Source organism: Lissotriton helveticus, chromosome 3_1, assembly GCF_964261635.1.
Source record: "Lissotriton helveticus chromosome 3_1, aLisHel1.1, whole genome shotgun sequence".
Taxonomy (NCBI): Eukaryota; Metazoa; Chordata; class Amphibia; order Caudata; family Salamandridae; genus Lissotriton; species Lissotriton helveticus.
In genome coordinates, this window is record NC_136061.1 from 1,331,933,637 (window position 1) to 1,331,956,949 (window position 23,313).

Below are 23,313 nucleotides of genomic sequence, written 5' to 3' on the forward strand. Positions count from 1 at the left end.
GATCAACCACTCCTTCAAACAAATGTATGAGTCTCAAATAATGGCCCAGGTCCTTTCATCTCACCACCCTAGTCTTCAGCTGGGCATCCTGTCTACATTGCTCCCTTTTCTATACCATGATACATGTATCCTATTGCGTACTAGGCAATTGATTGGCCCTCCTGTCAGATGACATCCTGCTGTATCTTTGTGATGTAATGGCACCACTTGACCAATCGCCCTGGGTGAAGATTATTACACCGGAGGACCAGAAATCAGCAATTACACACTAGGTAACTATCTGTGAATATGACTGCACAGCAAGTAGGAGGTGTAATGGGAATAGACTCTGCACCATTGAAAGCAGTGGGCTCCTATTTAAAGAGGGCTAGAGTTAGAAGAAGCAACTGATTGGCCCTCATGTCAGAAGACATCCTGCTGTAGCTTTGTAATGTAATGGCACCACATGACCAATTGCCCTGGGAGACGATTACACCGGAGCACCAGACATCAGCAATTACACACTAGGTAAATATCTGGGAATATGACTCCACAGCAAGTAGGAGGTGTAATAAGAATATACTCTGCACCATTGAAAGCATTGGGCTCCTATTTAAAGAGGGCTAGAGTTAGAAGAACACAGTCTCTAAACAGCAGTCCATCTGGAGTATCAGAGTCCCACTCACAGAGAGCAGGGAAACAGGTTAAATAGCTTCCCTCCATCTGAAAGTAAGTCAATTGCTCTAACCTAAGACACCTCATTCCAGCCTGAAAGATGGTAATTACATCGGAAGACAGATTGCCTGCACAAGTATCTAAAGAAGATTTTGTCAGCCACATAGACAGTCAAAGTCTTTGATAAACTATCATGATGGCCATAGCGTCATCCATATTGCTACCGTCTTAGAAGATTATATTTATGCGGAAGACCCCACTAAATGGCACTGAGAGCCATCAGATGCTATGAACTTCTATTAATGGCAAAATGAATGAATGAGATTTTGACTTACCATATATATTGATCGAGGCATGGAGAAGGCTGAGGAATGAGCTTTCTTTTTTTTTTTTCTCAGCAAGCGGAGAAATATTCCTCTGCAACACTGCCTCTGCTGGCCATTCAGTATAATCTGCAGATGGAAAAGTCCACTGTTAGTCAATTTTTAGAACTTGAATATTTCCAAAGAAATGCAACACTACCAAAAAATGATTTTTATAAAGTGTCAATCATTAGTACTATGGTCTATCTAATATTGTGAAAATCCAAAACTCATTAAAATTATAATCTCAATTTAGATTTCAACCTAGCTGACTTCTTTCAATCCTATGCCTCATTTGCTGGTACATTCTACACAACTATAGCACCTATATGAGGACTTGGATAGAAAGATCTCTTTGGCAGCCAAGAGATAGCGTACCCTTCTCACAAGGATTATTTTAGGTTATGGTACACTATAGCAATTCAGTGATCTGATAAGCTAAGGGAGGAAGGTTTATGCTACGGTTCGTGGGAATAATAAAAACTATGAATAACAGATTCTAACATCTTCATTTTAGCACATCCATATCAGTTAACCTATAGAGAATTCCAGAATGTTATGATCAACCACTCCTTCAAACAAATGTATGAGTCTCAAATAATGGCCCAGGTCCTTTCATCTCACCACCCTAGTCTTCAGCTGGGCATCCTGTCTACATTGCTCCCTTTTCTATACCATGATACATGTATCCTATTGCGTACTAGGCAATTGATTGGCCCTCCTGTCAGATGACATCCTGCTGTATCTTTGTGATGTAATGGCACCACTTGACCAATCGCCCTGGGTGAAGATTATTACACCGGAGGACCAGAAATCAGCAATTACACACTAGGTAACTATCTGTGAATATGACTGCACAGCAAGTAGGAGGTGTAATGGGAATAGACTCTGCACCATTGAAAGCAGTGGGCTCCTATTTAAAGAGGGCTAGAGTTAGAAGAAGCAACTGATTGGCCCTCATGTCAGAAGACATCCTGCTGTAGCTTTGTAATGTAATGGCACCACATGACCAATTGCCCTGGGAGACGATTACACCGGAGCACCAGACATCAACAATTACACACTAGGTAAATATCTGGGAATATGACTCCACAGCAAGTAGGAGGTGTAATGGGAATATACTCTGCACCATTGAAAGCATTGGGCTCCTATTTAAAGAGGGCTAGAGTTAGAAGAACACAGTCTCTAAACAGCAGTCCATCTGGAGTATCAGAGTCCCACTCACAGAGAGCAGGGAAACAGGTTAAATAGCTTCCCTCCATCTGAAAGTAAGTCAATTGCTCTAACCTAAGACACCTCATTCCAGCCTGAAAGATGGTAATTACATCGGAAGACAGATTGCCTGCACAAGTATCTAAAGAAGATTTTGTCAGCCACATAGACAGTCAAAGTCTTTGATAAACTATCATGATGGCCATAGCGTCATCCATATTGCCACCGTCTTAGAAGATTATATTTATGCGGAAGACCCCACTAAATGGCACTGAGAGCCATCAGATGCTATGAACTTTTTATTAATGGCAAAATGAATAAATGAGATTTTGACTTACCATATATATTGATCGAGGCATGGAGAAGGCTGAGGAATGAGCTTTCTTTTTTTTTTTTTCTCAGCAAGCGGAGAAATATTCCTCTGCAACACTGCCTCTGCTGGCCATTCAGTATAATCTGCAGATGGAAAAGTCCACTGTTAGTCAATTTTTAGAACTTGAATATTTCCAAAGAAATGCAACACTACCAAAAAATGATTTTTATAAAGTGTCAATCATTAGTACTATGGTGTATCTAATATTGTGAAAATCCAAAACTCATTAAAATTATAATCTCAATTTAGATTTCAACCTAGCTGACTTCTTTCAATCCTATGCCTCATTTGCTGGTACATTCTACACAACTATAGCACCTATATGAGGACTTGGATAGAAAGATCTCTTTGGCAGCCAAGAGATAGCGTACCCTTCTCACAAGAATTATTTTAGGGTATGGTACACTATAACAATTCAGTGATCTGATAAGCTAAGGGAGGAAGGTTTGTGCTACGGTTCGTGGGAATAATAAAAACTATGAATAACAGATTCTAACATCTTCATTTTAGCACATCCATATCAGTTAACCTATAGAGAATTCCAGAATGTTATGATCAACCACTCCTTCAAACAAATGTATGAGTCTCAAATAATGGCCCAGGTCCTTTCATCTCACCACCCTAGTCTTCAGCTGGGCATCCTGTCTACATTGCTCCCTTTTCTATACCATGATACATGTATCCTATTGCGTACTAGGCAATTGATTGGCCCTCCTGTCAGATGACATCCTGCTGTATCTTTGTGATGTAATGGCACCACTTGACCAATCGCCCTGGGTGAAGATTATTACACCGGAGGACCAGAAATCAGCAATTACACACTAGGTAACTATCTGTGAATATGACTGCACAGCAAGTAGGAGGTGTAATGGGAATAGACTCTGCACCATTGAAAGCAGTGGGCTCCTATTTAAAGAGGGCTAGAGTTAGAAGAAGCAACTGATTGGCCCTCATGTCAGAAGACATCCTGCTGTAGCTTTGTAATGTAATGGCACCACATGACCAATTGCCCTGGGAGACGATTACACCGGAGCACCAGACATCAGCAATTACACACTAGGTAAATATCTGGGAATATGACTCCACAGCAAGTAGGAGGTGTAATAAGAATATACTCTGCACCATTGAAAGCATTGGGCTCCTATTTAAAGAGGGCTAGAGTTAGAAGAACACAGTCTCTAAACAGCAGTCCATCTGGAGTATCAGAGTCCCACTCACAGAGAGCAGGGAAACAGGTTAAATAGCTTCCCTCCATCTGAAAGTAAGTCAATTGCTCTAACCTAAGACACCTCATTCCAGCCTGAAAGATGGTAATTACATCGGAAGACAGATTGCCTGCACAAGTATCTAAAGAAGATTTTGTCAGCCACATAGACAGTCAAAGTCTTTGATAAACTATCATGATGGCCATAGCGTCATCCATATTGCTACCGTCTTAGAAGATTATATTTATGCGGAAGACCCCACTAAATGGCACTGAGAGCCATCAGATGCTATGAACTTCTATTAATGGCAAAATGAATGAATGAGATTTTGACTTACCATATATATTGATCGAGGCATGGAGAAGGCTGAGGAATGAGCTTTCTTTTTTTTTTTTCTCAGCAAGCGGAGAAATATTCCTCTGCAACACTGCCTCTGCTGGCCATTCAGTATAATCTGCAGATGGAAAAGTCCACTGTTAGTCAATTTTTAGAACTTGAATATTTCCAAAGAAATGCAACACTACCAAAAAATGATTTTTATAAAGTGTCAATCATTAGTACTATGGTGTATCTAATATTGTGAAAATCCAAAACTCATTAAAATTATAATCTCAATTTAGATTTCAACCTAGCTGACTTCTTTCAATCCTATGCCTCATTTGCTGGTACATTCTACACAACTATAGCACCTATATGAGGACTTGGATAGAAAGATCTCTTTGGCAGCCAAGAGATAGCGTACCCTTCTCACAAGGATTATTTTAGGTTATGGTACACTATAGCAATTCAGTGATCTGATAAGCTAAGGGAGGAAGGTTTATGCTACGGTTCGTGGGAATAATAAAAACTATGAATAACAGATTCTAACATCTTCATTTTAGCACATCCATATCAGTTAACCTATAGAGAATTCCAGAATGTTATGATCAACCACTCCTTCAAACAAATGTATGAGTCTCAAATAATGGCCCAGGTCCTTTCATCTCACCACCCTAGTCTTCAGCTGGGCATCCTGTCTACATTGCTCCCTTTTCTATACCATGATACATGTATCCTATTGCGTACTAGGCAATTGATTGGCCCTCCTGTCAGATGACATCCTGCTGTATCTTTGTGATGTAATGGCACCACTTGACCAATCGCCCTGGGTGAAGATTATTACACCGGAGGACCAGAAATCAGCAATTACACACTAGGTAACTATCTGTGAATATGACTGCACAGCAAGTAGGAGGTGTAATGGGAATAGACTCTGCACCATTGAAAGCAGTGGGCTCCTATTTAAAGAGGGCTAGAGTTAGAAGAAGCAACTGATTGGCCCTCATGTCAGAAGACATCCTGCTGTAGCTTTGTAACGTAATGGCACCACATGACCAATTGCCCTGGGAGACGATTACACCGGAGCACCAGACATCAGCAATTACACACTAGGTAAATATCTGGGAATATGACTCCACAGCAAGTAGGAGGTGTAATAAGAATATACTCTGCACCATTGAAAGCATTGGGCTCCTATTTAAAGAGGGCTAGAGTTAGAAGAACACAGTCTCTAAACAGCAGTCCATCTGGAGTATCAGAGTCCCACTCACAGAGAGCAGGGAAACAGGTTAAATAGCTTCCCTCCATCTGAAAGTAAGTCAATTGCTCTAACCTAAGACACCTCATTCCAGCCTGAAAGATGGTAATTACATCGGAAGACAGATTGCCTGCACAAGTATCTAAAGAAGATTTTGTCAGCCACATAGACAGTCAAAGTCTTTGATAAACTATCATGATGGCCATAGCGTCATCCATATTGCTACCGTCTTAGAAGATTATATTTATGCGGAAGACCCCACTAAATGGCACTGAGAGCCATCAGATGCTATGAACTTCTATTAATGGCAAAATGAATGAATGAGATTTTGACTTACCATATATATTGATCGAGGCATGGAGAAGGCTGAGGAATGAGCTTTCTTTTTTTTTTTTCTCAGCAAGCGGAGAAATATTCCTCTGCAACACTGCCTCTGCTGGCCATTCAGTATAATCTGCAGATGGAAAAGTCCACTGTTAGTCAATTTTTAGAACTTGAATATTTCCAAAGAAATGCAACACTACCAAAAAATGATTTTTATAAAGTGTCAATCATTAGTACTATGGTGTATCTAATATTGTGAAAATCCAAAACTCATTAAAATTATAATCTCAATTTAGATTTCAACCTAGCTGACTTCTTTCAATCCTATGCCTCATTTGCTGGTACATTCTACACAACTATAGCACCTATATGAGGACTTGGATAGAAAGATCTCTTTGGCAGCCAAGAGATAGCGTACCCTTCTCACAAGGATTATTTTAGGTTATGGTACACTATAGCAATTCAGTGATCTGATAAGCTAAGGGAGGAAGGTTTATGCTACGGTTCGTGGGAATAATAAAAACTATGAATAACAGATTCTAACATCTTCATTTTAGCACATCCATATCAGTTAACCTATAGAGAATTCCAGAATGTTATGATCAACCACTCCTTCAAACAAATGTATGAGTCTCAAATAATGGCCCAGGTCCTTTCATCTCACCACCCTAGTCTTCAGCTGGGCATCCTGTCTACATTGCTCCCTTTTCTATACCATGATACATGTATCCTATTGCGTACTAGGCAATTGATTGGCCCTCCTGTCAGATGACATCCTGCTGTATCTTTGTGATGTAATGGCACCACTTGACCAATCGCCCTGGGTGAAGATTATTACACCGGAGGACCAGAAATCAGCAATTACACACTAGGTAACTATCTGTGAATATGACTGCACAGCAAGTAGGAGGTGTAATGGGAATAGACTCTGCACCATTGAAAGCAGTGGGCTCCTATTTAAAGAGGGCTAGAGTTAGAAGAAGCAACTGATTGGCCCTCATGTCAGAAGACATCCTGCTGTAGCTTTGTAATGTAATGGCACCACATGACCAATTGCCCTGGGAGACGATTACACCGGAGCACCAGACATCAACAATTACACACTAGGTAAATATCTGGGAATATGACTCCACAGCAAGTAGGAGGTGTAATGGGAATATACTCTGCACCATTGAAAGCATTGGGCTCCTATTTAAAGAGGGCTAGAGTTAGAAGAACACAGTCTCTAAACAGCAGTCCATCTGGAGTATCAGAGTCCCACTCACAGAGAGCAGGGAAACAGGTTAAATAGCTTCCCTCCATCTGAAAGTAAGTCAATTGCTCTAACCTAAGACACCTCATTCCAGCCTGAAAGATGGTAATTACATCGGAAGACAGATTGCCTGCACAAGTATCTAAAGAAGATTTTGTCAGCCACATAGACAGTCAAAGTCTTTGATAAACTATCATGATGGCCATAGCGTCATCCATATTGCCACCGTCTTAGAAGATTATATTTATGTGGAAGACCCCACTAAATGGCACTGAGAGCCATCAGATGCTATGAACTTTTTATTAATGGCAAAATGAATAAATGAGATTTTGACTTACCATATATATTGATCGAGGCATGGAGAAGGCTGAGGAATGAGCTTTCTTTTTTTTTTTTTCTCAGCAAGCGGAGAAATATTCCTCTGCAACACTGCCTCTGCTGGCCATTCAGTATAATCTGCAGATGGAAAAGTCCACTGTTAGTCAATTTTTAGAACTTGAATATTTCCAAAGAAATGCAACACTACCAAAAAATGATTTTTATAAAGTGTCAATCATTAGTACTATGGTGTATCTAATATTGTGAAAATCCAAAACTCATTAAAATTATAATCTCAATTTAGATTTCAACCTAGCTGACTTCTTTCAATCCTATGCCTCATTTGCTGGTACATTCTACACAACTATAGCACCTATATGAGGACTTGGATAGAAAGATCTCTTTGGCAGCCAAGAGATAGCGTACCCTTCTCACAAGGATTATTTTAGGTTATGGTACACTATAGCAATTCAGTGATCTGATAAGCTAAGGGAGGAAGGTTTATGCTACGGTTCGTGGGAATAATAAAAACTATGAATAACAGATTCTAACATCTTCATTTTAGCACATCCATATCAGTTAACCTATAGAGAATTCCAGAATGTTATGATCAACCACTCCTTCAAACAAATGTATGAGTCTCAAATAATGGCCCAGGTCCTTTCATCTCACCACCCTAGTCTTCAGCTGGGCATCCTGTCTACATTGCTCCCTTTTCTATACCATGATACATGTATCCTATTGCGTACTAGGCAATTGATTGGCCCTCCTGTCAGATGACATCCTGCTGTATCTTTGTGATGTAATGGCACCACTTGACCAATCGCCCTGGGTGAAGATTATTACACCGGAGGACCAGAAATCAGCAATTACACACTAGGTAACTATCTGTGAATATGACTGCACAGCAAGTAGGAGGTGTAATGGGAATAGACTCTGCACCATTGAAAGCAGTGGGCTCCTATTTAAAGAGGGCTAGAGTTAGAAGAAGCAACTGATTGGCCCTCATGTCAGAAGACATCCTGCTGTAGCTTTGTAATGTAATGGCACCACATGACCAATTGCCCTGGGAGACGATTACACCGGAGCACCAGACATCAGCAATTACACACTAGGTAAATATCTGGGAATATGACTCCACAGCAAGTAGGAGGTGTAATGGGAATATACTCTGCACCATTGAAAGCATTGGGCTCCTATTTAAAGAGGGCTGGAGTTAGAAGAACACAGTCTCTAAACAGCAGTCCATCTGGAGTATCAGAGTCCCACTCACAGAGAGCAGGGAAACAGGTTAAATAGCTTCCCTCCATCTGAAAGTAAGTCAATTGCTCTAACCTAAGACACCTCATTCCAGCCTGAAAGATGGTAATTACATCGGAAGACAGATTGCCTGCACAAGTATCTAAAGAAGATTTTGTCAGCCACATAGACAGTCAAAGTCTTTGATAAACTATCATGATGGCCATAGCGTCATCCATATTGCCACCGTCTTAGAAGATTATATTAATGCGGAAGACCCCACTAAATGGCACTGAGAGCCATCAGATGCTATGAACTTTTTATTAATGGCAAAATGAATAAATGAGATTTTGACTTACCATATATATTGATCGAGGCATGGAGAAGGCTGAGGAATGAGCTTTCTTTTTTTTTTTTCTCAGCAAGCGGAGAAATATTCCTCTGCAACACTGCCTCTGCTGGCCATTCAGTATAATCTGCAGATGGAAAAGTCCACTGTTAGTCAATTTTTAGAACTTGAATATTTCCAAAGAAATGCAACACTACCAAAAAATGATTTTTATAAAGTGTCAATCATTAGTACTATGGTGTATCTAATATTGTGAAAATCCAAAACTCATTAAAATTATAATCTCAATTTAGATTTCAACCTAGCTGACTTCTTTCAATCCTATGCCTCATTTGCTGGTACATTCTACACAACTATAGCACCTATATGAGGACTTGGATAGAAAGATCTCTTTGGCAGCCAAGAGATAGCGTACCCTTCTCACAAGGATTATTTTAGGTTATGGTACACTATAGCAATTCAGTGATCTGATAAGCTAAGGGAGGAAGGTTTATGCTACGGTTCGTGGGAATAATAAAAACTATGAATAACAGATTCTAACATCTTCATTTTAGCACATCCATATCAGTTAACCTATAGAGAATTCCAGAATGTTATGATCAACCACTCCTTCAAACAAATGTATGAGTCTCAAATAATGGCCCAGGTCCTTTCATCTCACCACCCTAGTCTTCAGCTGGGCATCCTGTCTACATTGCTCCCTTTTCTATACCATGATACATGTATCCTATTGCGTACTAGGCAATTGATTGGCCCTCCTGTCAGATGACATCCTGCTGTATCTTTGTGATGTAATGGCACCACTTGACCAATCGCCCTGGGTGAAGATTATTACACCGGAGGACCAGAAATCAGCAATTACACACTAGGTAACTATCTGTGAATATGACTGCACAGCAAGTAGGAGGTGTAATGGGAATAGACTCTGCACCATTGAAAGCAGTGGGCTCCTATTTAAAGAGGGCTAGAGTTAGAAGAAGCAACTGATTGGCCCTCATGTCAGAAGACATCCTGCTGTAGCTTTGTAATGTAATGGCACCACATGACCAATTGCCCTGGGAGACGATTACACCGGAGCACCAGACATCAGCAATTACACACTAGGTAAATATCTGGGAATATGACTCCACAGCAAGTAGGAGGTGTAATAAGAATATACTCTGCACCATTGAAAGCATTGGGCTCCTATTTAAAGAGGGCTAGAGTTAGAAGAACACAGTCTCTAAACAGCAGTCCATCTGGAGTATCAGAGTCCCACTCACAGAGAGCAGGGAAACAGGTTAAATAGCTTCCCTCCATCTGAAAGTAAGTCAATTGCTCTAACCTAAGACACCTCATTCCAGCCTGAAAGATGGTAATTACATCGGAAGACAGATTGCCTGCACAAGTATCTAAAGAAGATTTTGTCAGCCACATAGACAGTCAAAGTCTTTGATAAACTATCATGATGGCCATAGCGTCATCCATATTGCTACCGTCTTAGAAGATTATATTTATGCGGAAGACCCCACTAAATGGCACTGAGAGCCATCAGATGCTATGAACTTCTATTAATGGCAAAATGAATGAATGAGATTTTGACTTACCATATATATTGATCGAGGCATGGAGAAGGCTGAGGAATGAGCTTTCTTTTTTTTTTTTCTCAGCAAGCGGAGAAATATTCCTCTGCAACACTGCCTCTGCTGGCCATTCAGTATAATCTGCAGATGGAAAAGTCCACTGTTAGTCAATTTTTAGAACTTGAATATTTCCAAAGAAATGCAACACTACCAAAAAATGATTTTTATAAAGTGTCAATCATTAGTACTATGGTGTATCTAATATTGTGAAAATCCAAAACTCATTAAAATTATAATCTCAATTTAGATTTCAACCTAGCTGACTTCTTTCAATCCTATGCCTCATTTGCTGGTACATTCTACACAACTATAGCACCTATATGAGGACTTGGATAGAAAGATCTCTTTGGCAGCCAAGAGATAGCGTACCCTTCTCACAAGGATTATTTTAGGTTATGGTACACTATAGCAATTCAGTGATCTGATAAGCTAAGGGAGGAAGGTTTATGCTACGGTTCGTGGGAATAATAAAAACTATGAATAACAGATTCTAACATCTTCATTTTAGCACATCCATATCAGTTAACCTATAGAGAATTCCAGAATGTTATGATCAACCACTCCTTCAAACAAATGTATGAGTCTCAAATAATGGCCCAGGTCCTTTCATCTCACCACCCTAGTCTTCAGCTGGGCATCCTGTCTACATTGCTCCCTTTTCTATACCATGATACATGTATCCTATTGCGTACTAGGCAATTGATTGGCCCTCCTGTCAGATGACATCCTGCTGTATCTTTGTGATGTAATGGCACCACTTGACCAATCGCCCTGGGTGAAGATTATTACACCGGAGGACCAGAAATCAGCAATTACACACTAGGTAACTATCTGTGAATATGACTGCACAGCAAGTAGGAGGTGTAATGGGAATAGACTCTGCACCATTGAAAGCAGTGGGCTCCTATTTAAAGAGGGCTAGAGTTAGAAGAAGCAACTGATTGGCCCTCATGTCAGAAGACATCCTGCTGTAGCTTTGTAATGTAATGGCACCACATGACCAATTGCCCTGGGAGACGATTACACCGGAGCACCAGACATCAACAATTACACACTAGGTAAATATCTGGGAATATGACTCCACAGCAAGTAGGAGGTGTAATGGGAATATACTCTGCACCATTGAAAGCATTGGGCTCCTATTTAAAGAGGGCTAGAGTTAGAAGAACACAGTCTCTAAACAGCAGTCCATCTGGAGTATCAGAGTCCCACTCACAGAGAGCAGGGAAACAGGTTAAATAGCTTCCCTCCATCTGAAAGTAAGTCAATTGCTCTAACCTAAGACACCTCATTCCAGCCTGAAAGATGGTAATTACATCGGAAGACAGATTGCCTGCACAAGTATCTAAAGAAGATTTTGTCAGCCACATAGACAGTCAAAGTCTTTGATAAACTATCATGATGGCCATAGCGTCATCCATATTGCCACCGTCTTAGAAGATTATATTTATGCGGAAGACCCCACTAAATGGCACTGAGAGCCATCAGATGCTATGAACTTTTTATTAATGGCAAAATGAATAAATGAGATTTTGACTTACCATATATATTGATCGAGGCATGGAGAAGGCTGAGGAATGAGCTTTCTTTTTTTTTTTTTCTCAGCAAGCGGAGAAATATTCCTCTGCAACACTGCCTCTGCTGGCCATTCAGTATAATCTGCAGATGGAAAAGTCCACTGTTAGTCAATTTTTAGAACTTGAATATTTCCAAAGAAATGCAACACTACCAAAAAATGATTTTTATAAAGTGTCAATCATTAGTACTATGGTGTATCTAATATTGTGAAAATCCAAAACTCATTAAAATTATAATCTCAATTTAGATTTCAACCTAGCTGACTTCTTTCAATCCTATGCCTCATTTGCTGGTACATTCTACACAACTATAGCACCTATATGAGGACTTGGATAGAAAGATCTCTTTGGCAGCCAAGAGATAGCGTACCCTTCTCACAAGAATTATTTTAGGGTATGGTACACTATAACAATTCAGTGATCTGATAAGCTAAGGGAGGAAGGTTTGTGCTACGGTTCGTGGGAATAATAAAAACTATGAATAACAGATTCTAACATCTTCATTTTAGCACATCCATATCAGTTAACCTATAGAGAATTCCAGAATGTTATGATCAACCACTCCTTCAAACAAATGTATGAGTCTCAAATAATGGCCCAGGTCCTTTCATCTCACCACCCTAGTCTTCAGCTGGGCATCCTGTCTACATTGCTCCCTTTTCTATACCATGATACATGTATCCTATTGCGTACTAGGCAATTGATTGGCCCTCCTGTCAGATGACATCCTGCTGTATCTTTGTGATGTAATGGCACCACTTGACCAATCGCCCTGGGTGAAGATTATTACACCGGAGGACCAGAAATCAGCAATTACACACTAGGTAACTATCTGTGAATATGACTGCACAGCAAGTAGGAGGTGTAATGGGAATAGACTCTGCACCATTGAAAGCAGTGGGCTCCTATTTAAAGAGGGCTAGAGTTAGAAGAAGCAACTGATTGGCCCTCATGTCAGAAGACATCCTGCTGTAGCTTTGTAATGTAATGGCACCACATGACCAATTGCCCTGGGAGACAATTACACCGGAGCACCAGACATCAGCAATTACACACTAGGTAAATATCTGGGAATATGACTCCACAGCAAGTAGGAGGTGTAATAAGAATATACTCTGCACCATTGAAAGCATTGGGCTCCTATTTAAAGAGGGCTAGAGTTAGAAGAACACAGTCTCTAAACAGCAGTCCATCTGGAGTATCAGAGTCCCACTCACAGAGAGCAGGGAAACAGGTTAAATAGCTTCCCTCCATCTGAAAGTAAGTCAATTGCTCTAACCTAAGACACCTCATTCCAGCCTGAAAGATGGTAATTACATCGGAAGACAGATTGCCTGCACAAGTATCTAAAGAAGATTTTGTCAGCCACATAGACAGTCAAAGTCTTTGATAAACTATCATGATGGCCATAGCGTCATCCATATTGCTACCGTCTTAGAAGATTATATTTATGCGGAAGACCCCACTAAATGGCACTGAGAGCCATCAGATGCTATGAACTTCTATTAATGGCAAAATGAATGAATGAGATTTTGACTTACCATATATATTGATCGAGGCATGGAGAAGGCTGAGGAATGAGCTTTCTTTTTTTTTTTTCTCAGCAAGCGGAGAAATATTCCTCTGCAACACTGCCTCTGCTGGCCATTCAGTATAATCTGCAGATGGAAAAGTCCACTGTTAGTCAATTTTTAGAACTTGAATATTTCCAAAGAAATGCAACACTACCAAAAAATGATTTTTATAAAGTGTCAATCATTAGTACTATGGTGTATCTAATATTGTGAAAATCCAAAACTCATTAAAATTATAATCTCAATTTAGATTTCAACCTAGCTGACTTCTTTCAATCCTATGCCTCATTTGCTGGTACATTCTACACAACTATAGCACCTATATGAGGACTTGGATAGAAAGATCTCTTTGGCAGCCAAGAGATAGCGTACCCTTCTCACAAGGATTATTTTAGGTTATGGTACACTATAGCAATTCAGTGATCTGATAAGCTAAGGGAGGAAGGTTTATGCTACGGTTCGTGGGAATAATAAAAACTATGAATAACAGATTCTAACATCTTCATTTTAGCACATCCATATCAGTTAACCTATAGAGAATTCCAGAATGTTATGATCAACCACTCCTTCAAACAAATGTATGAGTCTCAAATAATGGCCCAGGTCCTTTCATCTCACCACCCTAGTCTTCAGCTGGGCATCCTGTCTACATTGCTCCCTTTTCTATACCATGATACATGTATCCTATTGCGTACTAGGCAATTGATTGGCCCTCCTGTCAGATGACATCCTGCTGTATCTTTGTGATGTAATGGCACCACTTGACCAATCGCCCTGGGTGAAGATTATTACACCGGAGGACCAGAAATCAGCAATTACACACTAGGTAACTATCTGTGAATATGACTGCACAGCAAGTAGGAGGTGTAATGGGAATAGACTCTGCACCATTGAAAGCAGTGGGCTCCTATTTAAAGAGGGCTAGAGTTAGAAGAAGCAACTGATTGGCCCTCATGTCAGAAGACATCCTGCTGTAGCTTTGTAATGTAATGGCACCACATGACCAATTGCCCTGGGAGACGATTACACCGGAGCACCAGACATCAGCAATTACACACTAGGTAAATATCTGGGAATATGACTCCACAGCAAGTAGGAGGTGTAATGGGAATATACTCTGCACCATTGAAAGCATTGGGCTCCTATTTAAAGAGGGCTAGAGTTAGAAGAACACAGTCTCTAAACAGCAGTCCATCTGGAGTATCAGAGTCCCACTCACAGAGAGCAGGGAAACAGGTTAAATAGCTTCCCTCCATCTGAAAGTAAGTCAATTGCTCTAACCTAAGACACCTCATTCCAGCCTGAAAGATGGTAATTACATCGGAAGACAGATTGCCTGCACAAGTATCTAAAGAAGATTTTGTCAGCCACATAGACAGTCAAAGTCTTTGATAAACTATCATGATAACCATAGCGTCATCCATATTGCCACCGTCTTAGAAGATTATATTTATGCGGAAGACCCCACTAAATGGCACTGAGAGCCATCAGATGCTATGAACTTTTTATTAATGGCAAAATGAATAAATGAGATTTTGACTTACCATATATATTGATCGAGGCATGGAGAAGGCTGAGGAATGAGCTTTCTTTTTTTTTTTTCTCAGCAAGCGGAGAAATATTCCTCTGCAACACTGCCTCTGCTGGCCATTCAGTATAATCTGCAGATGGAAAAGTCCACTGTTAGTCAATTTTTAGAACTTGAATATTTCCAAAGAAATGCAACACTACCAAAAAATGATTTTTATAAAGTGTCAATCATTAGTACTATGGTGTATCTAATATTGTGAAAATCCAAAACTCATTAAAATTATAATCTCAATTTAGATTTCAACCTAGCTGACTTCTTTCAATCCTATGCCTCATTTGCTGGTACATTCTACACAACTATAGCACCTATATGAGGACTTGGATAGAAAGATCTCTTTGGCAGCCAAGAGATAGCGTACCCTTCTCACAAGGATTATTTTAGGTTATGGTACACTATAGCAATTCAGTGATCTGATAAGCTAAGGGAGGAAGGTTTATGCTACGGTTCGTGGGAATAATAAAAACTATGAATAACAGATTCTAACATCTTCATTTTAGCACATCCATATCAGTTAACCTATAGAGAATTCCAGAATGTTATGATCAACCACTCCTTCAAACAAATGTATGAGTCTCAAATAATGGCCCAGGTCCTTTCATCTCACCACCCTAGTCTTCAGCTGGGCATCCTGTCTACATTGCTCCCTTTTCTATACCATGATACATGTATCCTATTGCGTACTAGGCAATTGATTGGCCCTCCTGTCAGATGACATCCTGCTGTATCTTTGTGATGTAATGGCACCACTTGACCAATCGCCCTGGGTGAAGATTATTACACCGGAGGACCAGAAATCAGCAATTACACACTAGGTAACTATCTGTGAATATGACTGCACAGCAAGTAGGAGGTGTAATGGGAATAGACTCTGCACCATTGAAAGCAGTGGGCTCCTATTTAAAGAGGGCTAGAGTTAGAAGAAGCAACTGATTGGCCCTCATGTCAGAAGACATCCTGCTGTAGCTTTGTAATGTAATGGCACCACATGACCAATTGCCCTGGGAGACGATTACACCGGAGCACCAGACATCAGCAATTACACACTAGGTAAATATCTGGGAATATGACTCCACAGCAAGTAGGAGGTGTAATGGGAATATACTCTGCACCATTGAAAGCATTGGGCTCCTATTTAAAGAGGGCTAGAGTTAGAAGAACACAGTCTCTAAACAGCAGTCCATCTGGAGTATCAGAGTCCCACTCACAGAGAGCAGGGAAACAGGTTAAATAGCTTCCCTCCATCTGAAAGTAAGTCAATTGCTCTAACCTAAGACACCTCATTCCAGCCTGAAAGATGGTAATTACATCGGAAGACAGATTGCCTGCACAAGTATCTAAAGAAGATTTTGTCAGCCACATAGACAGTCAAAGTCTTTGATAAACTATCATGATGGCCATAGCGTCATCCATATTGCCACCGTCTTAGAAGATTATATTTATGCGGAAGACCCCACTAAATGGCACTGAGAGCCATCAGATGCTATGAACTTTTTATTAATGGCAAAATGAATAAATGAGATTTTGACTTACCATATATATTGATCGAGGCATGGAGAAGGCTGAGGAATGAGCTTTCTTTTTTTTTTTTTCTCAGCAAGCGGAGAAATATTCCTCTGCAACACTGCCTCTGCTGGCCATTCAGTATAATCTGCAGATGGAAAAGTCCACTGTTAGTCAATTTTTAGAACTTGAATATTTCCAAAGAAATGCAACACTACCAAAAAATGATTTTTATAAAGTGTCAATCATTAGTACTATGGTGTATCTAATATTGTGAAAATCCAAAACTCATTAAAATTATAATCTCAATTTAGATTTCAACCTAGCTGACTTCTTTCAATCCTATGCCTCATTTGCTGGTACATTCTACACAACTATAGCACCTATATGAGGACTTGGATAGAAAGATCTCTTTGGCAGCCAAGAGATAGCGTACCCTTCTCACAAGGATTATTTTAGGTTATGGTACACTATAGCAATTCAGTGATCTGATAAGCTAAGGGAGGAAGGTTTATGCTACGGTTCGTGGGAATAATAAAAACTATGAATAACAGATTCTAACATCTTCATTTTAGCACATCCATATCAGTTAACCTATAGAGAATTCCAGAATGTTATGATCAACCACTCCTTCAAACAAATGTATGAGTCTCAAATAATGGCCCAGGTCCTTTCATCTCACCACCCTAGTCTTCAGCTGGGCATCCTGTCTACATTGCTCCCTTTTCTATACCATGATACATGTATCCTATTGCGTACTAGGCAATTGATTGGCCCTCCTGTCAGATGACATCCTGCTGTATCTTTGTGATGTAATGGCACCACTTGACCAATCGCCCTGGGTGAAGATTATTACACCGGAGGACCAGAAATCAGCAATTACACACTAGGTAACTATCTGTGAATATGACTGCACAGCAAGTAGGAGGTGTAATGGGAATAGACTCTGCACCATTGAAAGCAGTGGGCTCCTATTTAAAGAGGGCTAGAGTTAGAAGAAGCAACTGATTGGCCCTCATGTCAGAAGACATCCTGCTGTAGCTTTGTAATGTAATGGCACCACATGACCAATTGCCCTGGGAGACGATTACACCGGAGCACCAGACATCAGCAATTACACACTAGGTAAATATCTGGGAATATGACTCCACAGCAAGTAGGAGGTGTAATGGGAATATACTCTGCACCATTGAAAGCATTGGGCTCCTATTTAAAGAGGGCTAGAGTTAGAAGAACACAGTCTCTAAACAGCAGTCCATCTGGAGTATCAGAGTCCCACTCACAGAGAGCAGGGAAACAGGTTAAATAGCTTCCCTCCATCTGAAAGTAAGTCAATTGCTCTAACCTAAGACACCTCATTCCAGCCTGAAAGATGGTAATTACATCGGAAGACAGATTGCCTGCACAAGTATCTAAAGAAGATTTTGTCAGCCACATAGACAGTCAAAGTCTTTGATAAACTATCATGATGGCCATAGCGTCATCCATATTGCCACCGTCTTAGAAGATTATATTTATGCGGAAGACCCCACTAAATGGCACTGAGAGCCATCAGATGCTATGAACTTTTTATTAATGGCAAAATGAATAAATGAGATTTTGACTTACCATATATATTGATCGAGGCATGGAGAAGGCTGAGGAATGAGCTTTCTTTTTTTTTTTTTCTCAGCAAGCGGAGAAATATTCCTCTGCAACACTGCCTCTGCTGGCCATTCAGTATAATCTGCAGATGGAAAAGTCCACTGTTAGTCAATTTTTAGAACTTGAATATTTCCAAAGAAATGCAACACTACCAAAAAATGATTTTTATAAAGTGTCAATCATTAGTACTATGGTGTATCTAATATTGTGGAAATCCAAAACTCATTAAAATTATAATCTCAATTTAGATTTCAACCTAGCTGACTTCTTTCAATCCTATGCCTCATTTGCTGGTACATTCTACACAACTATAGCACCTATATGAGGACTTGGATAGAAAGATCTCTTTGGCAGCCAAGAGATAGCGTACCCTTCTCACAAGGATTATTTTAGGTTATGGTACACTATAGCAATTCAGTGATCTGATAAGCTAAGGGAGGAAGGTTTATGCTACGGTTCGTGGGAATAATAAAAACTATGAATAACAGATTCTAACATCTTCATTTTAGCACATCCATATCAGTTAACCTATAGAGAATTCCAGAATGTTATGATCAACCACTCCTTCAAACAAATGTATGAGTCTCAAATAATGGCCCAGGTCCTTTCATCTCACCACCCTAGTCTTCAGCTGGGCATCCTGTCTACATTGCTCCCTTTTCTATACCATGATACATGTATCCTATTGCGTACTAGGCAATTGATTGGCCCTCCTGTCAGATGACATCCTGCTGTATCTTTGTGATGTAATGGCACCACTTGACCAATCGCCCTGGGTGAAGATTATTACACCGGAGGACCAGAAATCAGCAATTACACACTAGGTAACTATCTGTGAATATGACTGCACAGCAAGTAGGAGGTGTAATGGGAATAGACTCTGCACCATTGAAAGCAGTGGGCTCCTATTTAAAGAGGGCTAGAGTTAGAAGAAGCAACTGATTGGCCCTCATGTCAGAAGACATCCTGCTGTAGCTTTGTAATGTAATGGCACCACATGACCAATTGCCCTGGGAGACGATTACACCGGAGCACCAGACATCAGCAATTACACACTAGGTAAATATCTGGGAATATGACTCCACAGCAAGTAGGAGGTGTAATAAGAATATACTCTGCACCATTGAAAGCATTGGGCTCCTATTTAAAGAGGGCTAGAGTTAGAAGAACACAGTCTCTAAACAGCAGTCCATCTGGAGTATCAGAGTCCCACTCACAGAGAGCAGGGAAACAGGTTAAATAGCTTCCCTCCATCTGAAAGTAAGTCAATTGCTCTAACCTAAGACACCTCATTCCAGCCTGAAAGATGGTAATTACATCGGAAGACAGATTGCCTGCACAAGTATCTAAAGAAGATTTTGTCAGCCACATAGACAGTCAAAGTCTTTGATAAACTATCATGATGGCCATAGCGTCATCCATATTGCTACCGTCTTAGAAGATTATATTTATGCGGAAGACCCCACTAAATGGCACTGAGAGCCATCAGATGCTATGAACTTCTATTAATGGCAAAATGAATGAATGAGATTTTGACTTACCATATATATTGATCGAGGCATGGAGAAGGCTGAGGAATGAGCTTTCTTTTTTTTTTTTCTCAGCAAGCGGAGAAATATTCCTCTGCAACACTGCCTCTGCTGGCCATTCAGTATAATCTGCAGATGGAAAAGTCCACTGTTAGTCAATTTTTAGAACTTGAATATTTCCAAAGAAATGCAACACTACCAAAAAATGATTTTTATAAAGTGTCAATCATTAGTACTATGGTGTATCTAATATTGTGAAAATCCAAAACTCATTAAAATTATAATCTCAATTTAGATTTCAACCTAGCTGACTTCTTTCAATCCTATGCCTCATTTGCTGGTACATTCTACACAACTATAGCACCTATATGAGGACTTGGATAGAAAGATCTGTTTGGCAGCCAAGAGATAGCGTACCCTTCTCACAAGGATTATTTTAGGTTATGGTACACTATAGCAATTCAGTGATCTGATAAGCTAAGGGAGGAAGGTTTATGCTACGGTTCGTGGGAATAATAAAAACTATGAATAACAGATTCTAACATCTTCATTTTAGCACATCCATATCAGTTAACCTATAGAGAATTCCAGAATGTTATGATCAACCACTCCTTCAAACAAATGTATGAGTCTCAAATAATGGCCCAGGTCCTTTCATCTCACCACCCTAGTCTTCAGCTGGGCATCCTGTCTACATTGCTCCCTTTTCTATACCATGATACATGTATCCTATTGCGTACTAGGCAATTGATTGGCCCTCCTGTCAGATGACATCCTGCTGTATCTTTGTGATGTAATGGCACCACTTGACCAATCGCCCTGGGTGAAGATTATTACACCGGAGGACCAGAAATCAGCAATTACACACTAGGTAACTATCTGTGAATATGACTGCACAGCAAGTAGGAGGTGTAATGGGAATAGACTCTGCACCATTGAAAGCAGTGGGCTCCTATTTAAAGAGGGCTAGAGTTAGAAGAAGCAACTGATTGGCCCTCATGTCAGAAGACATCCTGCTGTAGCTTTGTAATGTAATGGCACCACATGACCAATTGCCCTGGGAGACGATTACACCGGAGCACCAGACATCAACAATTACACACTAGGTAAATATCTGGGAATATGACTCCACAGCAAGTAGGAGGTGTAATGGGAATATACTCTGCACCATTGAAAGCATTGGGCTCCTATTTAAAGAGGGCTAGAGTTAGAAGAACACAGTCTCTAAACAGCAGTCCATCTGGAGTATCAGAGTCCCACTCACAGAGAGCAGGGAAACAGGTTAAATAGCTTCCCTCCATCTGAAAGTAAGTCAATTGCTCTAACCTAAGACACCTCATTCCAGCCTGAAAGATGGTAATTACATCGGAAGACAGATTGCCTGCACAAGTATCTAAAGAAGATTTTGTCAGCCACATAGACAGTCAAAGTCTTTGATAAACTATCATGATGGCCATAGCGTCATCCATATTGCCACCGTCTTAGAAGATTATATTTATGCGGAAGACCCCACTAAATGGCACTGAGAGCCATCAGATGCTATGAACTTTTTATTAATGGCAAAATGAATAAATGAGATTTTGACTTACCATATATATTGATCGAGGCATGGAGAAGGCTGAGGAATGAGCTTTCTTTTTTTTTTTTTCTCAGCAAGCGGAGAAATATTCCTCTGCAACACTGCCTCTGCTGGCCATTCAGTATAATCTGCAGATGGAAAAGTCCACTGTTAGTCAATTTTTAGAACTTGAATATTTCCAAAGAAATGCAACACTACCAAAAAATGATTTTTATAAAGTGTCAATCATTAGTACTATGGTGTATCTAATATTGTGAAAATCCAAAACTCATTAAAATTATAATCTCAATTTAGATTTCAACCTAGCTGACTTCTTTCAATCCTATGCCTCATTTGCTGGTACATTCTACACAACTATAGCACCTATATGAGGACTTGGATAGAAAGATCTCTTTGGCAGCCAAGAGATAGCGTACCCTTCTCACAAGAATTATTTTAGGGTATGGTACACTATAACAATTCAGTGATCTGATAAGCTAAGGGAGGAAGGTTTGTGCTACGGTTCGTGGGAATAATAAAAACTATGAATAACAGATTCTAACATCTTCATTTTAGCACATCCATATCAGTTAACCTATAGAGAATTCCAGAATGTTATGATCAACCACTCCTTCAAACAAATGTATGAGTCTCAAATAATGGCCCAGGTCCTTTCATCTCACCACCCTAGTCTTCAGCTGGGCATCCTGTCTACATTGCTCCCTTTTCTATACCATGATATATGTATCCTATTGCGTACTAGGCAATTGATTGGCCCTCCTGTCAGATGACATCCTGCTGTATCTTTGTGATGTAATGGCACCACTTGACCAATCGCCCTGGGTGAAGATTATTACACCGGAGGACCAGAAATCAGCAATTACACACTAGGTAACTATCTGTGAATATGACTGCACAGCAAGTAGGAGGTGTAATGGGAATAGACTCTGCACCATTGAAAGCAGTGGGCTCCTATTTAAAGAGGGCTAGAGTTAGAAGAAGCAACTGATTGGCCCTCATGTCAGAAGACATCCTGCTGTAGCTTTGTAATGTAATGGCACCACATGACCAATTGCCCTGGGAGACGATTACACCGGAGCACCAGACATCAGCAATTACACACTAGGTAAATATCTGGGAATATGACTCCACAGCAAGTAGGAGGTGTAATAAGAATATACTCTGCACCATTGAAAGCATTGGGCTCCTATTTAAAGAGGGCTAGAGTTAGAAGAACACAGTCTCTAAACAGCAGTCCATCTGGAGTATCAGAGTCCCACTCACAGAGAGCAGGGAAACAGGTTAAATAGCTTCCCTCCATCTGAAAGTAAGTCAATTGCTCTAACCTAAGACACCTCATTCCAGCCTGAAAGATGGTAATTACATCGGAAGACAGATTGCCTGCACAAGTATCTAAAGAAGATTTTGTCAGCCACATAGACAGTCAAAGTCTTTGATAAACTATCATGATGGCCATAGCGTCATCCATATTGCCACCGTCTTAGAAGATTATATTTATGCGGAAGACCCCACTAAATGGCACTGAGAGCCATCAGATGCTATGAACTTTTTATTAATGGCAAAATGAATAAATGAGATTTTGACTTACCATATATATTGATCGAGGCATGGAGAAGGCTGAGGAATGAGCTTTCTTTTTTTTTTTTTCTCAGCAAGCGGAGAAATATTCCTCTGCAACACTGCCTCTGCTGGCCATTCAGTATAATCTGCAGATGGAAAAGTCCACTGTTAGTCAATTTTTAGAACTTGAATATTTCCAAAGAAATGCAACACTACCAAAAAATGATTTTTATAAAGTGTCAATCATTAGTACTATGGTGTATCTAATATTGT